Raw genomic sequence first — 18267 nt, 5'->3', positions numbered from 1 at the left:
AATATCTGAAACTGTTTGGCAAATTTCAACTGTTATAACTACGGATTATTATTCTTATTAAAAAAAAAAAAAACTACGGATTATTCTCTTGATGAAGGTAACCTATCTTTCTCTTATATTTCTCTATTTGGTAGTCATATATATTTTGTTTTATTTCAATAATTTCTAGGTGATGCCAGTGAATTTTCTAATTTTTTTTTTCCTTCAGGAAATTTTAGCATCTAAATTTTTTAGTTATTTTTTTGCTATATCTAAATTTGTTAGCTAGATTTTTTGCAACCTGTTGCATGTTCAGGTAATGACTTATTCATCAAATTATAACTCAAAAAGATAGGAGTAATTCACACAATAGTATAGTTTCATAATCAATTTAAAATTTTATAAAATTATTTTAGCCTATTATAAATAGGTAAATTCCCGTGTGTTGCCTAGGTTTTTGACTAGTAGTATTTTAATTGGGTGGAGATAAAAAAGTTTTTTTTTTTTTTTTAACTCTCAACTACCGCCGTATATAGCTGTGCACTATAGCAAGATATGTAAAAAATATACCTAAACCTTCACTGCTACAATACTTTTTAAATATAAAATGGTGCTAAAAATAGCTTTTTAGTATTTTTAGCACCACTGGTGCTAGTGGTCTTACAACTTTATGAAATTCTTTTTTATTTTTAAATATCAAGAGAAATAAAGCCAGCCGCACTTCCCCTACTCCCTCCGCGTGGGATTAAAAAACTCAGAATTGCTTTTGCGGCACTTTTGCTTTTCAGCCAACTTTGAATTGCTTTTTTCATACTTTTGCTTTGCCGACTTTGACCTGTAATCAAAATCAATTATGAATTTTCATCCCAAAAAAAAAAAAAAATCAGCTATGAATTACTAGCCTCATCACATTGATGAGTGCAATGAGAATCTCTTTCTGTAGGTTTTTTTTAGAACATGGGGTAGTTTTTTTTTTATAGGAACATGGGGTAATGGGAAGTTTTATAGAACATGGGTAGGTTTTTTTTTTTTATAATTTTTTTTTTATCAATTTACAATTTTTAATTTATTTTTATGTTTTAGGAATAAGGATAAGTTAATTAAATTAGGGATATTTTTGAAAAAAAAAAAGAGAATAACTAACTTTTTGAATCTTTTTAATATATAGAGATTATGTGTGGGGAACAAAAAGATTTGTTAGGCTAATTAACCAACGTTAGACATGATAACATATCATGTATCATAAGACTATAAGTTGGATTTAAGAAGTTGTGATTACCCCGAATGGACGTCCTTTTTAATTATCATATGGTTTTGTCAAATGACAGTAATTTTTATAGATAGAAACAACTACTTAATTGTTTTTATCAATTATTTTAATAAAAACAAAAGCTTAATATGTATAGGAAACTTGAAACTTTCATTAAACTGAAGAAAACATTACATCCTGATGAAAAACTTATTCCAAAAAACAAGGATTCTCTTCCATCCAAATAGAAAAATCAACAATATTAACAGCATGTTTTACTAAAAGATGGGCAGGTTTATTTCCCTACATACATACATAGGAAAACACAACACATTCCTAATTAACATCATGACATGAAGCTTGAATCCCATAAATTATAGGCATCACCGAAGCTGAAGGAGGAGACAGACTTGCAAGTGCACGAAAGACATTCAGAGAATTTCCTTCTAAAATGAATTCTTGTAATCCCACATCTTTGGCAAATTATGCTTTGGCCACCTCCTCCAAAGGACCCCAAGGAGCTTGAAATTTCTTACTCAATGCAGCCACCACTAGACCATTGGCATCATGAATTATTACCCCCACCCCAGATTCTTTTTGTGCTTTAAAAACAGTTCCATCCACATTAAATTTATACATGTGACCAGAAGTAGGAATCCAACGTTGTACCAACGAATCTGAGTGCTTTGGTACATCAGCAGTAACTTCCTGATACTCCAACACACCAATCCTTTTTCCTCCCTTTCGAATTTCATTTCGGTTACCCCACAACCACCAAGTAATTGTCCCCACCAACGCAATGACATCTTCATCGCAACAATCATTCATCGTCATCTTCCAAAATAGCTCTAGAAAACTATTGAATTGACCATCATAATTGGGTTTAAAAATCCCAGAATAGCCCCAAATTCTTTTAGCTCTCGGACATGACCAAAATAAATGGCCTGAAGTCTCGGACACGAATATGGACACAGATGTGGTATGATACGGGTATGGGAGGTATGACATTTTTTGGAAAATTAAGGTACGACAAGTTTGGGGTATGACTATTAATTAATTAATTAAAATTTATTTATGTATATTTTAAATATTTTTGGACATAATTCATATTTATTTTAAGTTTTAAAATTAGAAAAACCTATCAATCAAATTTTCAGTACTTATTTTGCCTACAATGTTTCAATTTAATAAATAATAAAAATTATATCACAGCAATAATACATTAACCAAATAAATTATTTTACCTAATGATATTTCAACTTAATAAATACTAAATAGAAAAATTGCTGACAGCCAGCAAACAAGTCACAACAAATAAAACTAAGTAGAGTCATCCCTATTTTTGTTGCATGCATCGTCATATCTAATTGAAGCCATGAGTCAACAAATAGCTTCTTATAAGCTGTGTTTTTCTACAAATTTGAACACTCACTTTTGCAAGAACTATCATCTCTATCTTTATTGCTTTCTCACTGAAACATTAACGACAACGTCGACAAATACAACTTATCATTCCAACACATTAAATTAACAAAATAATAATAATAATAATAATAATAGCTCAATGAAAAGTTAAACTCATTAAATAAAATTAAAGTTCAGTATGGTCATACCTCGTAAGAAAAGTTGATCAAAATTCTTCCTTCATTAGCTGCAGGAATGTCGTGAAAACAACTAGCTCAAATTAATGCGTGATTGTCATTTTTTTTTTAATGTATTAAATAAATCAAGAAGAAAGGGAAATCGCTATTCTTTTTCTGTCCTAAAAGCCATCAGCCTACAAAATCGGCCCATCCGACTTACAAAAAGTAGCCCATGAGAAGATTGTGATTCGTGAGCAATGGAATTTTACGTGTACATAAAGAAAACACAATACAAAAATCTTTCGGACTTTCATCATGAGCTTTATATAGTCTATAATGGGCCAGCCCAGTTGATATCTGAGGAGTTCTGAATCTTCTGATGTGTAGACCGACCTGGAAAAAAGTTACACGCGTGAGAATATTTTAGAGGATAACAGCCTTCATTGAATCAATGAATCCAAGCAAAAAAGCAAAAAACAAATGCACTTTGAAGTCCACCCGAAGAACGGTTGACCCAAGTCAACCGTTGATTGCTTAGAAATGGGTTAATAATCCATATAGTTAGTCTTAGATAATCTGGGGGATTTTTTAGAAAATAACAATAAAACCCAAATAATAGCATAAGTTAGGCAACGTTTGAAACTATATTGGTTTATAACAATTCGAGTCCAGAGAAATCGATTTCACTGTTCATTTGTCTACTTTACCCGTGGCTGAGATGGAAAAGTTATCCACGTAAGCCAAGAAATCGAGTTCACTGGACTTGATTTTCATACATGGAAATCGAGTCCACTGAACTCGTTTTCATACCCAGCCAAAAAACTTACACAGATTTTTTTCGTGTTCTTCCCTTTCCTTTTTTTTCCCTAAATGCCACCTAGGTTTCTCCATTTCCAAGCCCCAAAAACCCATGAAAAAATCAAATCCAAAACAAATCAAACCCACTCTCCAATGTGTTCTTCTCTCCTCCACTGGGTTTGCTTCGGCGCCTGGGTTCGTCGGCATCGTTGGTCAAAATCGGCGCCTGGGTATCGTTGTTCTTCGTTGAAATCATCGTTTGTTCTTCATTTGCTGGGTTCTATGTTTGTTCGTCAGTATTGCTGGGTTGTTCTTCGTGCTTTGTCGCCTGGGTTGATGGGTATTGCTGGGTTGTTGTTCGTGCTTCGTTGCGTGCATCGTTGATTCTTTCTTCCACTGGAGCGACGGCAAGAAACCACGTCCGATCCAATTTCCATCGCCAGCTTTCACCGGGGTTTGGTCAGAATCGGCACCTAGGTTCTTCGTTTGCTCGTCGATGTTGCTGGGTTCGTCGGGGTTTGGTCAGAATCGACGCCTGGGTTCGTCGGCAAGAAACCATGTTCGATTGTTGGGTTGTTCTTTGTTCTTCGTTTGTCATAGCTGGGCGTGGATAGCATGTTTTTTGTACACAAAAAAACCGAGTTCACTGGACTCGGTTTTTATACATGGAAAATGAGTTCAGTGGACTCAATTTCCATGTATGAAAATCAAGTCCAATGAACTCAATTTTTGTGTATAGGAAAGGAGTCCAGTGAACTCGATTTCTTGACCTACGTGGATAACTTTTCCACCTCAGCCGCGGGTAAAGTAGGCGAATGAACAGTGAAATCGATTTCTCTGAACTCGAATTGTTACAAACCAATATAGTTTCAAACGTTGCCTAACTTATGCTATTGTTTGGGTTTTATTGTTATTTTCTAAAAAATCCCATAATCTGGGGAGTGTGAGAAGCCTTTCCAGAGCACAGATATGGATATTTCCCATAGAATAGTTATCCCAACCTTACTGTTGTTTGTGCTTTTCATCGTAGACCTTGGAGAACGCCACAATAGTTGTCCCGAATTACGGTGTGGAGATGATGGCCCACCCATCCGATTTCCTTTCAGACTCAAAGACAGGCAGCCAGACCAGCACTGTGGCTATCCTGGCTTTGATCTCTACTGCTCTCATAATAATGATACTGTGCTTAAGCTGCCTACTTCAGTAAAAGCCTTTGTCAAACACATTGATTACAAATCTCAGTTAATTATAGTAACTTAACCCAGATAATTGCTTTCCATGGAAAACTCAGGGACTCCAGTTATCTTCCCTTCCTTTCCAATTCAAAAACTCTCTTTCTGACTATGCCCTTTTCAGTTGTACGCCAGATACAGAATATTCATATCAGGTCCATAGTCTTAATGGCGCTTCAACCTCAGTTCTTGCTTTTCCTTCGGACTATGACATCGACGACTTGCCCATATTATCGTGTACAAAGATGTATACCGTTTCATCAGTTCCATCTGATATATGGAGTTCTTCTCTTGAATTGACATGGTCCGGACCGAAGTGCGGACACTGTGAAGGGAAAGGCAAGATATGTAGATTCAAGAATAATAGCACTGATTTGAAAACAGAGTGCTTCGACCCCAACAAAGACAAAGGTATTGTATTATTTCCACCCAATTTCCACTTCTATAATCACACAAGTTCTGTTTCATGCCAACATATATTGATTTTATCAAAGATTAGTTTTTAAGTGTTCTGCAACGGTAATTTCCTGTAACAAGTCAAGAAATTTTTTTTTTTTTTTTTTAGGGAAGTGGGCTTGTGCCAAAAGAAAAATTATTAAATACTATTAGAGTAGAGCATAGAGCGATCTAATACTTCATTCTTTTACATAAATTGTGAATTTTATCATGAATTTAATTAATAAGTCTCACTATTACATGATATAGAAGAGAGTTTAAATTGTACTTCCATAATAATAGTACTAAATAATTACTCGTGCATGTCTATTTCTCCAAAAAAGTAGTAATTATACATGTGTGTGTATGTCTATTTCTCCAATAATAATAATAGTAATAATAATTACGTGCCTCAAAAGCCCTTGAATAGGCAGGTAGCTCATTAATTGAAACTAAACCTTGCAATATCAATATAAACTTTACCTAAAAAGATTGGCATAAGTGTGATTGCTCTGCACATTAAACAACTTAAAACTCTAAAACAGAACAAAAGTTTTGAATGCAACACTACCTTGCTAATAAGAGTAATTATTCAACATCTTATGGGTACAATGACTTGCATCTTAGGAGTACAATGACTTGATACTTCTACATCACATAATAACATATTCTACTAATTAAAGTCATGGTGGAATCCACTATTTATGTAATAGAATGGACTATCACGTTTATGTACACATGAATTATCTAAATATTGTTCGGCTAATAGTGATAAACTTTTACACAATTATCTTTTGTTTTCTAATAAGTGTAATTAGAAGTTGATCATGTTAAAATATTTTATAGGGAGATCAAGGAAAATAATGACCACTGGTGTGTTTTCCGTTGGCCATTTGAAAATTCAGTGTAAATTACTTTTTGTTTTCTTGACTCATGAATATTTAATATGCAGTTTCCATCTTAGGATCATTTCTTTTGACACTAGTAGTCTATGCACTCTACCGTGTCTATCACTATGACAAAACAGAAAAAGAAAATCAAGCTAGGATTGAAATTTTTTTGGAGGATTACAAAGCTCTCAAGCCCACAAGGTACTCATATAATGATGTTAAAAGAATAACAAATCAATTTACTAAGAAGTTAGGCCAAGGAGCCTATGGAACAGTGTTCAAAGGAAAGTTTTCAAATGAAATCCATGTAGCCGTGAAGATCTTGAATAGTTCCAAGGGAAATTGGGAAGAATTCATAAATGAAGTGGGAACAATGGGTAGAATCCACCATGTAAATGTGGTTCACCTGGTTGGCTTTTGTGCTGATGGATTTAGAAGAGCTCTAGTTTATGAGTTCTTACCAAATGATTCACTAGAGAAGTTCATTTCCTCAGTAGATTCTAACTGTTTCCTTGGTTGGGAAAAGTTACAAGACATTGCTCTCGGCATAGCAAAAGGAATTGAATATCTTCACCAAGGATGTGATCAACGAATCCTCCATTTTGATATTAAACCTCATAATATTTTGCTGGACCAAAATTTTAATCCAAAATTTTCTGATTTTGTTTTGGCCAAGTTGTGTGCAAAGGATCAAAGTGCAGTGTCCATGACCACAACTAGGGGGACCATGGGTTACATTGCACCCAAAGTGTTCTCTAGGAACTTTGGGAACGTGTCTTACAAATAAGATGTTTACAGTTTTGGAATATTGTTTTTCGAAATGGTTGGAGGTAGGAAAAATGTTGATGTAACTGTGGAGAACACTAGCCAAATATATTTCCCAGAATGGATCTACAATTTATTAGATCAAAAAGAAGACCTACGAGTCTATGTTGAGGATAACGGAGATGCTAAAATTGCAAAGAATCTCGCAATTGTGGGACTCTGGTGCATCCAGTGGCACCCAGTGGATCGTCCATCTATGAAAGTTGTGGTCCAAATGTTGGAGGGAGAAGGAGATAAGTTAACCATGCCCCCTAATCCATTTTCGTCTACAAACCCCACAAGAATCAATGTGAGTATGCATACAAGGTGTCTAAACCCGGAGTTAGAAGTCATCCTAGAATCAGAGTAAGTATATAAAGTAGGAGTCCTCGAAAATCTTAAAAGTTGCAATCATGTTGTACTCAAGGATTGAAATTATTAATCTTGTGGTCAATGTAGGGACTTCGAATTTTTTTATATGAAGAGCGCTCATAAAAATCTCTTAATTTCTTGTTAAGGTAGGAAAGAATATAAGGTTTTTTTTTTTTTTTTTATGTTTATTAAATTTTTATATTTTATTTTTATAATTTTCACAATTTTTTTTAGAATAAGGCTTTATTTCCTTATTTTAGAGATTTTTTAAGAGTATTTTGATTAAAATTGAGCCCTTATATGGAATGGCTGTTAGGGTACTTTGTTTGCACCTAACTTTATTTGAGTACCACCTATTTATACCACTATAAGTTATTGGGTTTTCCCAAACATTTTTTGGCTCTATTATTATATTATTCACAAATATTTCATATCTCATTATCTATATTGGGTCATGATATAAGCTATCACGAAAAGCCCAAAAAACTCCTATTTTATCCAATTTGATTATCATTATTTAGCTAAGCCCAAAACCGGCCCTATGAACCCAATACACACGTCTTATTCTATTTAAAGCCCAAGAATACTTATGCTTGGCAATATTTGAAGAGCCCATGATTCAAATCCATGGCAAAACAATTTTATCAATGGAATTCAAATCCATGACCAAAGCCCATGGTTTGAACCCATGGCAATTTATTTATCCAAATCCTAATTTACATTGGCAATATCAAAACCCAATTCTCATTGGCAACATTAAATCCCAATTCCCATTGGCAACATTCATCAAAGCCCAATTCCCATTGGCAACATCAAAACTCAATTCTCATTAGCAACATCAAAGCCCAATTCTCATCGGCAATATCAAAAGCCCAACTTACATTGGCACTATTAAAAGCCCAAGCTAACTACTTGGCACTATTTATCGAAAGCCCAAGGTTATCAATACTTGGCAAAATACTATATCATAATTATTTTATTTAAAAGTCCAATAATGAACAATACTTTATATTCTTAAACCTATTACTATGATATTACAAAGCTCATGGAATTTATGAATTATCTACTCTCAAAACCCATGGCGATCATCTCATAAAAGCCCATGGAAAGACATGTGTTGTAGTGGTACACTCATGGTTGCTCCAAGGGCTTATAAACCATGAGTGGGGTGCATTTCTTACCAATGTGGGACAAAGTCCAAGTGCAATGCTTGCTTGTCCACGTCGCTTGAGAACAAAACTGTGCGGGCTTGGCTCCCCAAAGCGGGACAAAGAGCTTGTATGGGAAATCTCCCTACAACTTCCTTGGTGATTTCTGATATAATTTAGTGGTTGTAGCCTTTAGGCATTCATACTATTTAGTAATAAAAAATTTCAAAGAGTGTTTATTGTTTTTTTCTGATGGATGCTAGAGGACTCTTTGCTCACTCCATGAAATTTGCTTGTGATCAAATTAAATTCTTAATGTGTGTGTGTATATATATATATATATATATTTTAATGTAAAATGAGTTAAATTTTGTTAAGAAGAGCTTGAAGAATTGCTATTGGAAGAAGCCTACACAAACCGTGTGCCAAACAACACATGTCACCTTCACAAAGTGGCCACGTTTATGTACAACACCCACTGCGCAAAAAAAAAAAAAGGGTATTTTTCACAGGTCTAAATCCTTGAAAAATGTATGAAAAACTCTCAAAAAAAAAATTATCTTTTAGAGCCCAGATGAACCTTGATGACCTTTGAAATATACACCATCGAAAACGAAATTTTGAAAGCCTTCACGAACCTCAAAACAAGTGTTTTATTTTTATTGATGATCACCAACCCTTGAAAAAGGTAAAAATAACTAAAAGTTCAAAGATTTGAAATTACAACCTTAGATAAATGAGGTTGTTGAAGGTCTCCCAACCCTCAAAATAAGGTTTTTCTCTTTTTTTCTTTAAAAAAAAAAAAATAAAAAAAAAAAAACCCACAACCATGCACATATACTTTAAAGAACTACATTTTACAAAATCTATATCAAAAGAAAATATTATGGGCCTTTTCGGTAAGGAAACTTGAAAATAGTTTTGTGTTGATTAAATGCCAAATTCGTGGGCCCCACTTTTAAGTTATGTGTTTGACAAGGGTACTCAAATGAGGTTTTTTAGATAACAGTTCTCAGTGTAGGTGATTGAAAACGTGTATTTTATTTTTATTTTTTATTTTATACATGTTTTGAGAACTCTTGAAGAGTAGTTTTTAGTATTCAAATATAACCGGGTCCAAATCTCCTTCTATGTGTACCGCAAGTCTTCAACCATACATTCATCAAATAAAAAGACTACATATTACAAACTCCACAATAGATCTAAAATTATAACAGGATAACCGGAATACATCAAAATGAAATAACAAAAGTTCACGTATCCTTGCATGCCTTAAGGTAGTACCTGCCATTCAATAGGGAAAAAATCAATAACTTTGTGATATCTCCTAGTTTTGAAAAGCCACGTCAAAAAGTTAATTATTTAACTTTGCAATTAGTAAACTTTCTTTTTTTTAATATATATATTTCAAGCATGTTTTAACTTATTCCAAGGGAATTAATAACATTTGAGATAAAATTGAGTAATATAACCACGCAACTTTGTAGTTTACTAGCTAATTGTATTGACAGATTTAAGTGAACTTAGACAAAGTGGACTAAAATAAGTAAAGTTTTTTTATGTAGGACTCATTTGCAACATTAGCATTGAATTGGGTTATCCAACCTGATCCAACCCGCAATCTAAACAGCAAATTAGATCAGTCTGATCTAGAGCATGAAATGAACCAAACTGGATTGTTCATCAATGACCAGGAGTTGATATTGATCATTTACCTTGACTTCAAGGGTTGATTTTTTCAATTCAACTAATTTTTACACAATATTTTGTGTTGATTCTATGTTTATAGTCTATTAGTTCATATTTTGCGTCTAAATGGTTCATTCTAAGATTTCTCACTCTATCCATGTTGCCTTATATTGCAGCAACTATTAAAGTACTAATTAATGTCAAATTGCAATATTTGGATTTCAAAGAAGATAAGAAGTATAAGAAAGAAGATTTATGTTCTATTTGACCCAGACTAGTAAATGTTCAAAAACAAGATATAAAATCTGGCATCTCATTCGCACTAATAACCAAAGCAAAATGGTAGGAAAACGCGTAACTAAAAGTAGGACAAATGATCTATGTAAACTGGCCTTTTAGTCTTATGTCCAACTGAGAAGATGGTGAGAAGTTTACTAAAGAATAAATGGTCTTTATTGATGGCAATAATAAAAAGAAAAAAAAAAATCCTATCTTAAAAGCAATCATGTATCCAATAATTAATTTGCACAAAAGACTGATTGATTAGAAACGACCACAGTCCACATAGGGAAAAATGATTATTTGTTGAGTAAAAAAATTAGTACTGGCCACTTTATAATGTTCATTCAATTTCATACCAGCTCTTTTTGAACATGAATTTGTTGACTATTTGGAAAGCTATATTTTTATGATAAAGTGGCACCGTGCTATTCCCCTAAAATTGCGCTAAAAAATCTCACTAATATTTGTCTGATGTTTCATGCACCTTCCTATCAAATTGAAGCCTTTTGCAAGTACTGTCATTCACATTTGGGATTCTATCTGTATTTTTTTAATGTAATCATGTGATGGAGATTCATGTTGTACTTTACCTCCTAAACCGAGAATTACTCCATTATTTTGACGTAGTATTATTGCTTTTGTGAAAAGGTTCTCTACATGACAATATAGAATCCAGGGAGAAATAATAATGAAACTTCTATGAACTTGTTAAATTATATAAGGGGGCACTCACAGATTAACATGACCCACCATCACCAACCAAAACACAATTATGGTCTATGGAATTTTCATGGAAGTCTCTTTATAAATATGTGGCAGCTTTTCACTTGGTTTAGCTTGTGTGTTATGCATACAAAAACAGGACACAAGCGATGTCTCTGTTTAGTTGGCTAAATTCCACGAAGCGACACATGCATCACAAATTCACAAAAATCCATTAACACTTTGGTTTGGGAGTTTTAAAAAGCGAGGTAAAAATGGAATGAGTAAATTATAAAAAGAACAAACAAGAAATGAATAAAATGGAATGTATTTAAGTAATGGAATCTAATGAGAAATAATAATAAAACTTGTACCTAAAATCATTTTTTAGAGGAGATGCCCCCATATTAATCCTAAAACTGTAAACCTATGCTCTAATACCAATTGAAAATTCACGTTATAAGAGATACCTCCATATTAATCTTTGAAGCAATGAACTTATGCTCTGATACCAATTGAAAAATTGCTATTTAGACCCCTAATTTGGCATCAATCTTGGCACTAGATACTTTTTTCAATTTGGCATTACATTATTGTAAGGTTGAATTTAATCAACCATTTTATTGGCTTTATTCCGTGACCAATTTGCTTGTAATTTAGCACTTAGCAACCCTGTATTTAGGTGGGAAAATTGTAAGGGTAGTGTGTAAGAAGATGTGAAGAAAAGCTCAAGAGTGTGCAAGAAAAACAGAGGCTCGCGGCTAGGGCTCGCGGGTGGATCTCGACTGGCAAGCCGCCAAAGGCTGGCACGTGAGAGGCACACTAAGAAGCTGAAGGGCCGCGCCAGCTGTCACGCTACAGGACAAAAGTTCCAGTCTGGCCAGGCTGTTATGTCGCGACTTGAACTCGCGACTTGGACAAGCCGCGAGACCAAGTCGCCAACTTGTCCTGTTTGGCAAAAACTGACGTTTTGCATTCCCTTCTCACCCTACTATATATATACCCTTATACTCATCATATTGAGAGAGCTTCCAAAGAGAATTTTGTGAGAGAAAACCCTAGAGAAAAACAAGATTGCCTCATCCCCAATCTTCATCTAAAGAGACTCTACAAATTCCTCTACTCTCTTCCTCTCCATTGTCATACCCTTGAGAGGTCATTTACCAAACCCTTATCTCACCACACCCACGTCTGTGAGAAGGTTCATTTGGTGCTTTGGGAAGCAGTTTGGAAAGGAACCAATATACATTGGTTGATGCTATGGTCAAGTAGCGGAATCCGGCAAGCTAAAGAAGAAATAGGTTCGGCGTAACCTCGTTGGAGCAAGAAGCTTTTTTTTTTTTTTTTTTTTCACGGGTTTCAGACTTTCAGTCCACTTTTTTTTACTGTTCATTACTGTTGTAGCTACTGTTCATGGACCCACAAATTTCACTTTTCAGCAACTTTTTCATTAAAAATGGGTCCCACGGTACTATTTACATATTTAAAAATTATTTGCTACAGTATTTTTTAGTTTTCAGTTTTCAGTTTTCAGTTTTCAGCTGTATCCAAACGGATCCTTAGACCCCTAGTTTGGCATCAATCTTGGCACTAGATACTTTTTTTCAATTTGGCATTACATTCATGAACTAGTTCTTCTTCCAAGCTCTTCACCTTAACCCTATGGAAGAAATTCTCACAGTTAACTTCATCTATTATGACATTCAACTAATTGTAATCTTGGCAATAGTTCTTCTTACATTCAACCATTTGTAATGTTGGCAAATTCCAAGTCAAAAATTAAAAAAGGTTTCAGTGTAATTGCAAGTTTCCATGTATTTTTTAATTTCATTTTAAATTGTAATTGCATTGAGTCATTGAAGTTCAAGTTCCGAAGAAAGAGTACAAATGTTGCAAAAGGAATCTTGATTGAGCAAGATTCATCGTGTTAGGTGAAATTATGAGTGAGACAACAAAATTTGGGTTTTAGTTACACAAAACAGTTTCCTTGAAATTCGTCCAGCACTCAATTGAGCAAGTTTGCCTAAGAAAATCAGGTTTTTTTTTTTTTTGAATAATAAACTCCTTTGAGTGGGACAGTCATCAATTTTAATTTTTAAGAAATGGTTTTACATTATTTTTCATATAATTATCAATTTTATTAAGAATCACACATTAGAAAGCTTTGAGAGAGAATCTCTATATGCAATTGTATATCAAAAACTGAATGTAAAATACATAGCCTCTGTGTTTATATACAAAGCCAGAGGGGAGCGGGAAAATAGGAAAAGAACTAACTGACTATTACACGTGTGCTAACCAACTCCACATTATAAGCTTAAGTAAAACACATGTCGTTTAGCTACTTCAATCATAAACTACTAGTAGCTTAGACAGTTGAATAGATACTGCTCCTCTATCAACTGCAGCTCTGCTATATTCCCAGTTACACTAATTTGCAAAGAAAAAACTCGCTTTGGACTAGAACCACAAATACGTTGTAACTTAAAATGTCACTAAATCCCATTATGTGCGTTGCATTGACTATAACTTTATGGAGTCCATGATAATTTAAATTATGTCGAAGTAAAGAGGAACATTTTGGCCACCTTGTCATGTTCAATCAATTTCATACCAACTCTTTTTTTTTTCTCTATTCTTTGTTTCCTCCTTGTGGAATTTCATACTAGCTCTTAGTTTTCCTTGAAACAACGTTATCATTATTGAATAAATGAAGCTTTCTTAACTTTTTCATAGTCCCAAACTTGATATGAACCGAATTTAAAGATAAATTTATAAACTATAATTTTTTTTGTCAATGATGGATACTATAAGTTCATAAAAAAGACACCAATTTCTTTTCGTGTAAGCAGGATTTGAATTTAAGTCTCTTATTTGAGATTTTTTATTTTTTATTTTATTTATTTATTTTTACGATTGGGTCAATTGGAATTCATGAACTTATTAACTGTTTATTTCTTTTGAAAATTTGATAATAGGGTTCAAGAGTTATGTAACTCAATTGATACCGCTTGGTGTTTTAAAGTTTTTAATGAAGATGTTTATAATTCAAATCCTTCCAACTTGACTATCAAAATATAAAGACATTTTTATTGGAAACACAAAAAAAAATATCAATTACGTTACAAGTTTTTTGTGAATTTATTAACTATAGGGTAGAAAGCTTATTGGATGATAAGAGACTCACCAACAATATGAACAAGTTTGGTGTGGACCAACCTGGAAAATAGCTTCTATTCATGTAAACTTGAAAATGACTTTTTGCAAGTTGTGTCATGTCATCCCTATCTTTGTGTGTGTGTGTGTGTGTGTGTGGAGATAAACTACAATATATACTAAAAACTAAAATACAGGAATAGATGAGCAATCACCCTTACCGACAGAGTCTAAAAACTCATGGAAGATTGTCTTTATTAAAGCAAAAAAAAAATCTTTATAGACTAGGGATAGGCAATCACCCTATCTTTCTTTGTTGCTTTCTCACAACATCAATTAAAAATACAACTTGAGATCCTACACATTAAATTAAATAGCTCAGTGAAAAGTTCAACACGTTCAATTAAATTAATCTCACTGCTAAAACGTCAATGAAAAATACAATGGGTCATATACCGAGTAAGAAAAGTTGATCTTCGTTATTCAACCACAAGAATATTAGGAAACTCGTAGCTCAAATTAATCCAAGAAGCGACCGCTTCCCACCAGCCTTACCAAAAGAGGCCCATGACAAGTTGAGAGCAATGAAATTTTACACACCGAGGCACAAATAGAAAAACCCAACACAAAAAACTTTTTAGCATGGGCTTTATATATTCTATAATGGGTTGTAAAGCCCAATTTATCTTTGAGAAGTTCTTATGTGTAGACCAACCTAGAGAATAGTTATATTTGTGAGTAATTTTCACTCAATGGCAAAAGACTTCTTGAGCCACCTGTATCTATTAGTAATTTTCACTCAACGGCAAAAGACTTCTAGAGCCAGTTGGTATCTGAGATTTCTTCTAAATGAGTAAGTTAGGCTTTGTTTGGTTGGAGTGAAAATAGGAGGCATGGAAAAGGAAGAGAGGAAAACAGGGATGAAAATGATGTTTTCGCTTGTTTGGTTCAGGAGAGAAAACACAAAGGATGGAAAACATAGGGAAAAAAAAAATACACCCAGGGCCATAAATTTTTATTCTCCCGATTTGGGAGGAAAACTGAGAAGAAAAGAGAGAAAATGAGGGCTTAGTTCTTGAATTACATATTTACCCCCTCCAAGTTGATGTCTTATATGTGGGGTTTTCCCCTTTTTATTATTTTATTTTAATTTAAAATTTTATTAAGGGAAGTTGCGTGCTGGTGATTTTGGTACTTGACTCCTTATCTTTTCTTCCTCTTTTTTTATTTTTTATTTATTTTTTCTTTTTTAAGTTTTGGGTTCTTAAACTTCTTATCCTCTTTTTATTTTATTTTTTTAATGAAGAAATCATTCATACATTTTTTTTAATAAAAATATAATGTATTATTTTTGTTTTACCTAAGCTGCACATAATGGTAAATTTATACAAACTTTATTTTCTATCCTCTCACTTTTATTTTCAACCAAACAAAAGAGTTTTCTATCCCTCCACTTTTCTACCCTCCCAACCAAACACATATTAGAGAAAACTAAATCTTTTCTATCATTCCACTTTTCTATCCTCTCTTTATTTTATATCCTCCCACTTTTCCACTCCCCCATCCAAACGGACCCAAGTTTGATTATTATTCACTCTTCCTATGGGATGTGCTCGATGACTTTTAGCAAAATAAAAATTAAAACTGTCGGACCGTGTGCCTTACTGATCCATCCAACGACCAATTGGTGAATGATGAAGGGGCACAAATCTTTTATAGCATCCGATCATAGACCAAGCCCATTGTTTATTGGAGCGAATTGTGAAATCCCTCACAATCCCTCCCTCACAATTCGGCTCCAACAACTCGAACCTATGACCGAGCTCTGATGCGACTTGTCGAATTGTGTGCCTTACCGATCCATCCAACGACCAATTGGTGAAGGATGAGGGGGCACAAATCTTTTATAGCATTCGATCATAAACCAAACCTATTGGTATTGGAGCGAATTGTGAAATCCCTCACAAAAACTTTCAAACAAAAATTAGAAGTTGGGTGCAACAATATTCCAATATTTGTTTATTTTTTGGTAGAATCAATATTTGTTTCATCCACAGCAATTGATTGCAATTTGCAAAAAAGATTCTAATATTTAGTATTTGTTTCAAATGTTAAAATGCACTAGCACTCCTTGAACTTTCGAGTTGTTACATTAAAGCTCCATACTTTTTTTTTTTTGTGTGGTCATTTTGGTACAATAACTTTGATACTGTATCAATATTTAGGCCCCCTTCTATTAGTGCCCAGTCCATTTTCAACCAAATGGAACACCCAGTCTCAGAACACACATGGGTCGCAGATAAGCCAAAATGTTTTTGCATCCAATAATAAAAAAATGAAGGAAATATTGAGAAAACCAAGATTGAAAGTAGGAATTTGTCTTTGAGGAACCAAACCATGAATAATAAAATTTTTTGATCATTCACTTCAAGAATAAAAATATATACTAAAATTCAAATCTAAATTTGTATACAAAAGATAAAACTAGTATATATTTTGTATGAACAAAATATAAATAAAATAAAAGACACAAATAATAATTTTTGAATATATTTGATATTATTTAGGATATTTTAAAATGCAAACTTTATTGGTGAGTCCCACCATAAGAACTCTCATTTTCTCTCCCTTGGGAGGAAAGACTGTGGTTGGTTTAGGAAGAAAACGGATCCCTCAATTTTCTATTCTCCTTTTTCCAATTATTTTGATCCTTTTTTTTTTTTTTTTTTTTATGGAATCATTTTGATCCTTAAGTTACGAAATTATTGTGACCTTACTCCGTATGATGATCGTACTCCAGCGATTCAGGACATTCTCCAAATTCTTGGTCCTGACCATGACATTTCCAGCACAGGCACATTAATTAGTACTACCAAGTTTTCACCTGAGTTGACTACATTGAAGCTAATTATGTTTTCAAACCTCTATCCGTTGACCAACACGGTGTATATAAATCTTGGAAGGGCTCAATTTCTATGTGATCTCATCACTGGCACCACCATTGACATCTGTGCCCATATTTATCACATCATAAGAAAGACAGCAACCAGAACAGTAGCACGAGGGTGACTTCCATTCTATAGTCTTATTATGAACTTCGTTCTACGTGAAGCTGTTACTCCTCCCTCAATTGAGAACGTGATTGCTCGTCCTCGACCAATCTCTATATTCACTTTACAGGGCAGCAAGAGTCATTCATCTAAAGCTCCAAAGAGTACACATCTATTTTCTCCTACCTCTTCTACTTTTGAGCAACCGGGCATTACATAACGACAGTCTGCCCCTCAGCCTGACAAGTTGCAAATGCTCTTTAATAACCTTCACAAACGTCTTACGGAAATGGAAAAGACCCTCAGAGATGGCCAGAAAGAGCAGTTGGAGAGATTGGTTGCCATGCAGGACCAGATTGATGTGTTAGCAGCTCAAGTTGATGGCATTTTCACAAAGTTGAAACAGTGACCCTTTGGACATTCTGGTCAAAAAGGGGGAGAACTTTTGGGGCAGCTCTTGAAGGGGAGTGCTTGTTTTGAGGGGGAGATTTCTTCATCATTTTTTTTAAGTTGTTTTTCTGTATATAATACCTTGATAACTCAAAATACAATAGTGGTAGTTGTTTATTTCAGCACTTATATAGTATGATGTTTTTCAGCTTTAAGCTCTGTTTGATTGTAGGTTTGTACCCATTGTTGCTTTTGTAAGTTTTGAGGGTTGTTTCTTGTTCTTATGCACTGTTTGTAGGCTTTTATGGTTTGTGCCATGTATTTGCAAAACTTTGCATATGCAGCCTTTGTGCTTTGTGTTGTTAATGCCTTGCATTATATTAAGTACAACACTTTTGTGCCCGTGTAGGATTGTTCCTAGATGCATATATGTTTGTATGCATTGGTTGAGTGTTGGACTTGCAAATGATTCTCTTCAATTGAGTTTATCATTTTTACATGTCCGGAT

At 33.9% G+C, this 18267-nt stretch overlaps 1 pseudogene; it reads left to right on the top strand.

The window, feature by feature from the left end:
* The first annotated feature begins 4577 nt into the window (after positions 1–4577).
* Positions 4578–7472, top strand: LOC112027944 (rust resistance kinase Lr10-like; annotated as a pseudogene).
* The last annotated feature ends 10795 nt before the right edge of the window (positions 7473–18267 follow it).

Source organism: Quercus suber, unplaced genomic scaffold, assembly GCF_002906115.3.
Source record: "Quercus suber isolate HL8 unplaced genomic scaffold, Cork oak 2.0 scaffold_545, whole genome shotgun sequence".
Lineage (NCBI taxonomy): Eukaryota > Viridiplantae > Streptophyta > Magnoliopsida > Fagales > Fagaceae > Quercus > Quercus suber.
Note: the sequence above shows the minus strand (reverse complement) of the source record. Positions and strands in the feature narration are given on the sequence as shown.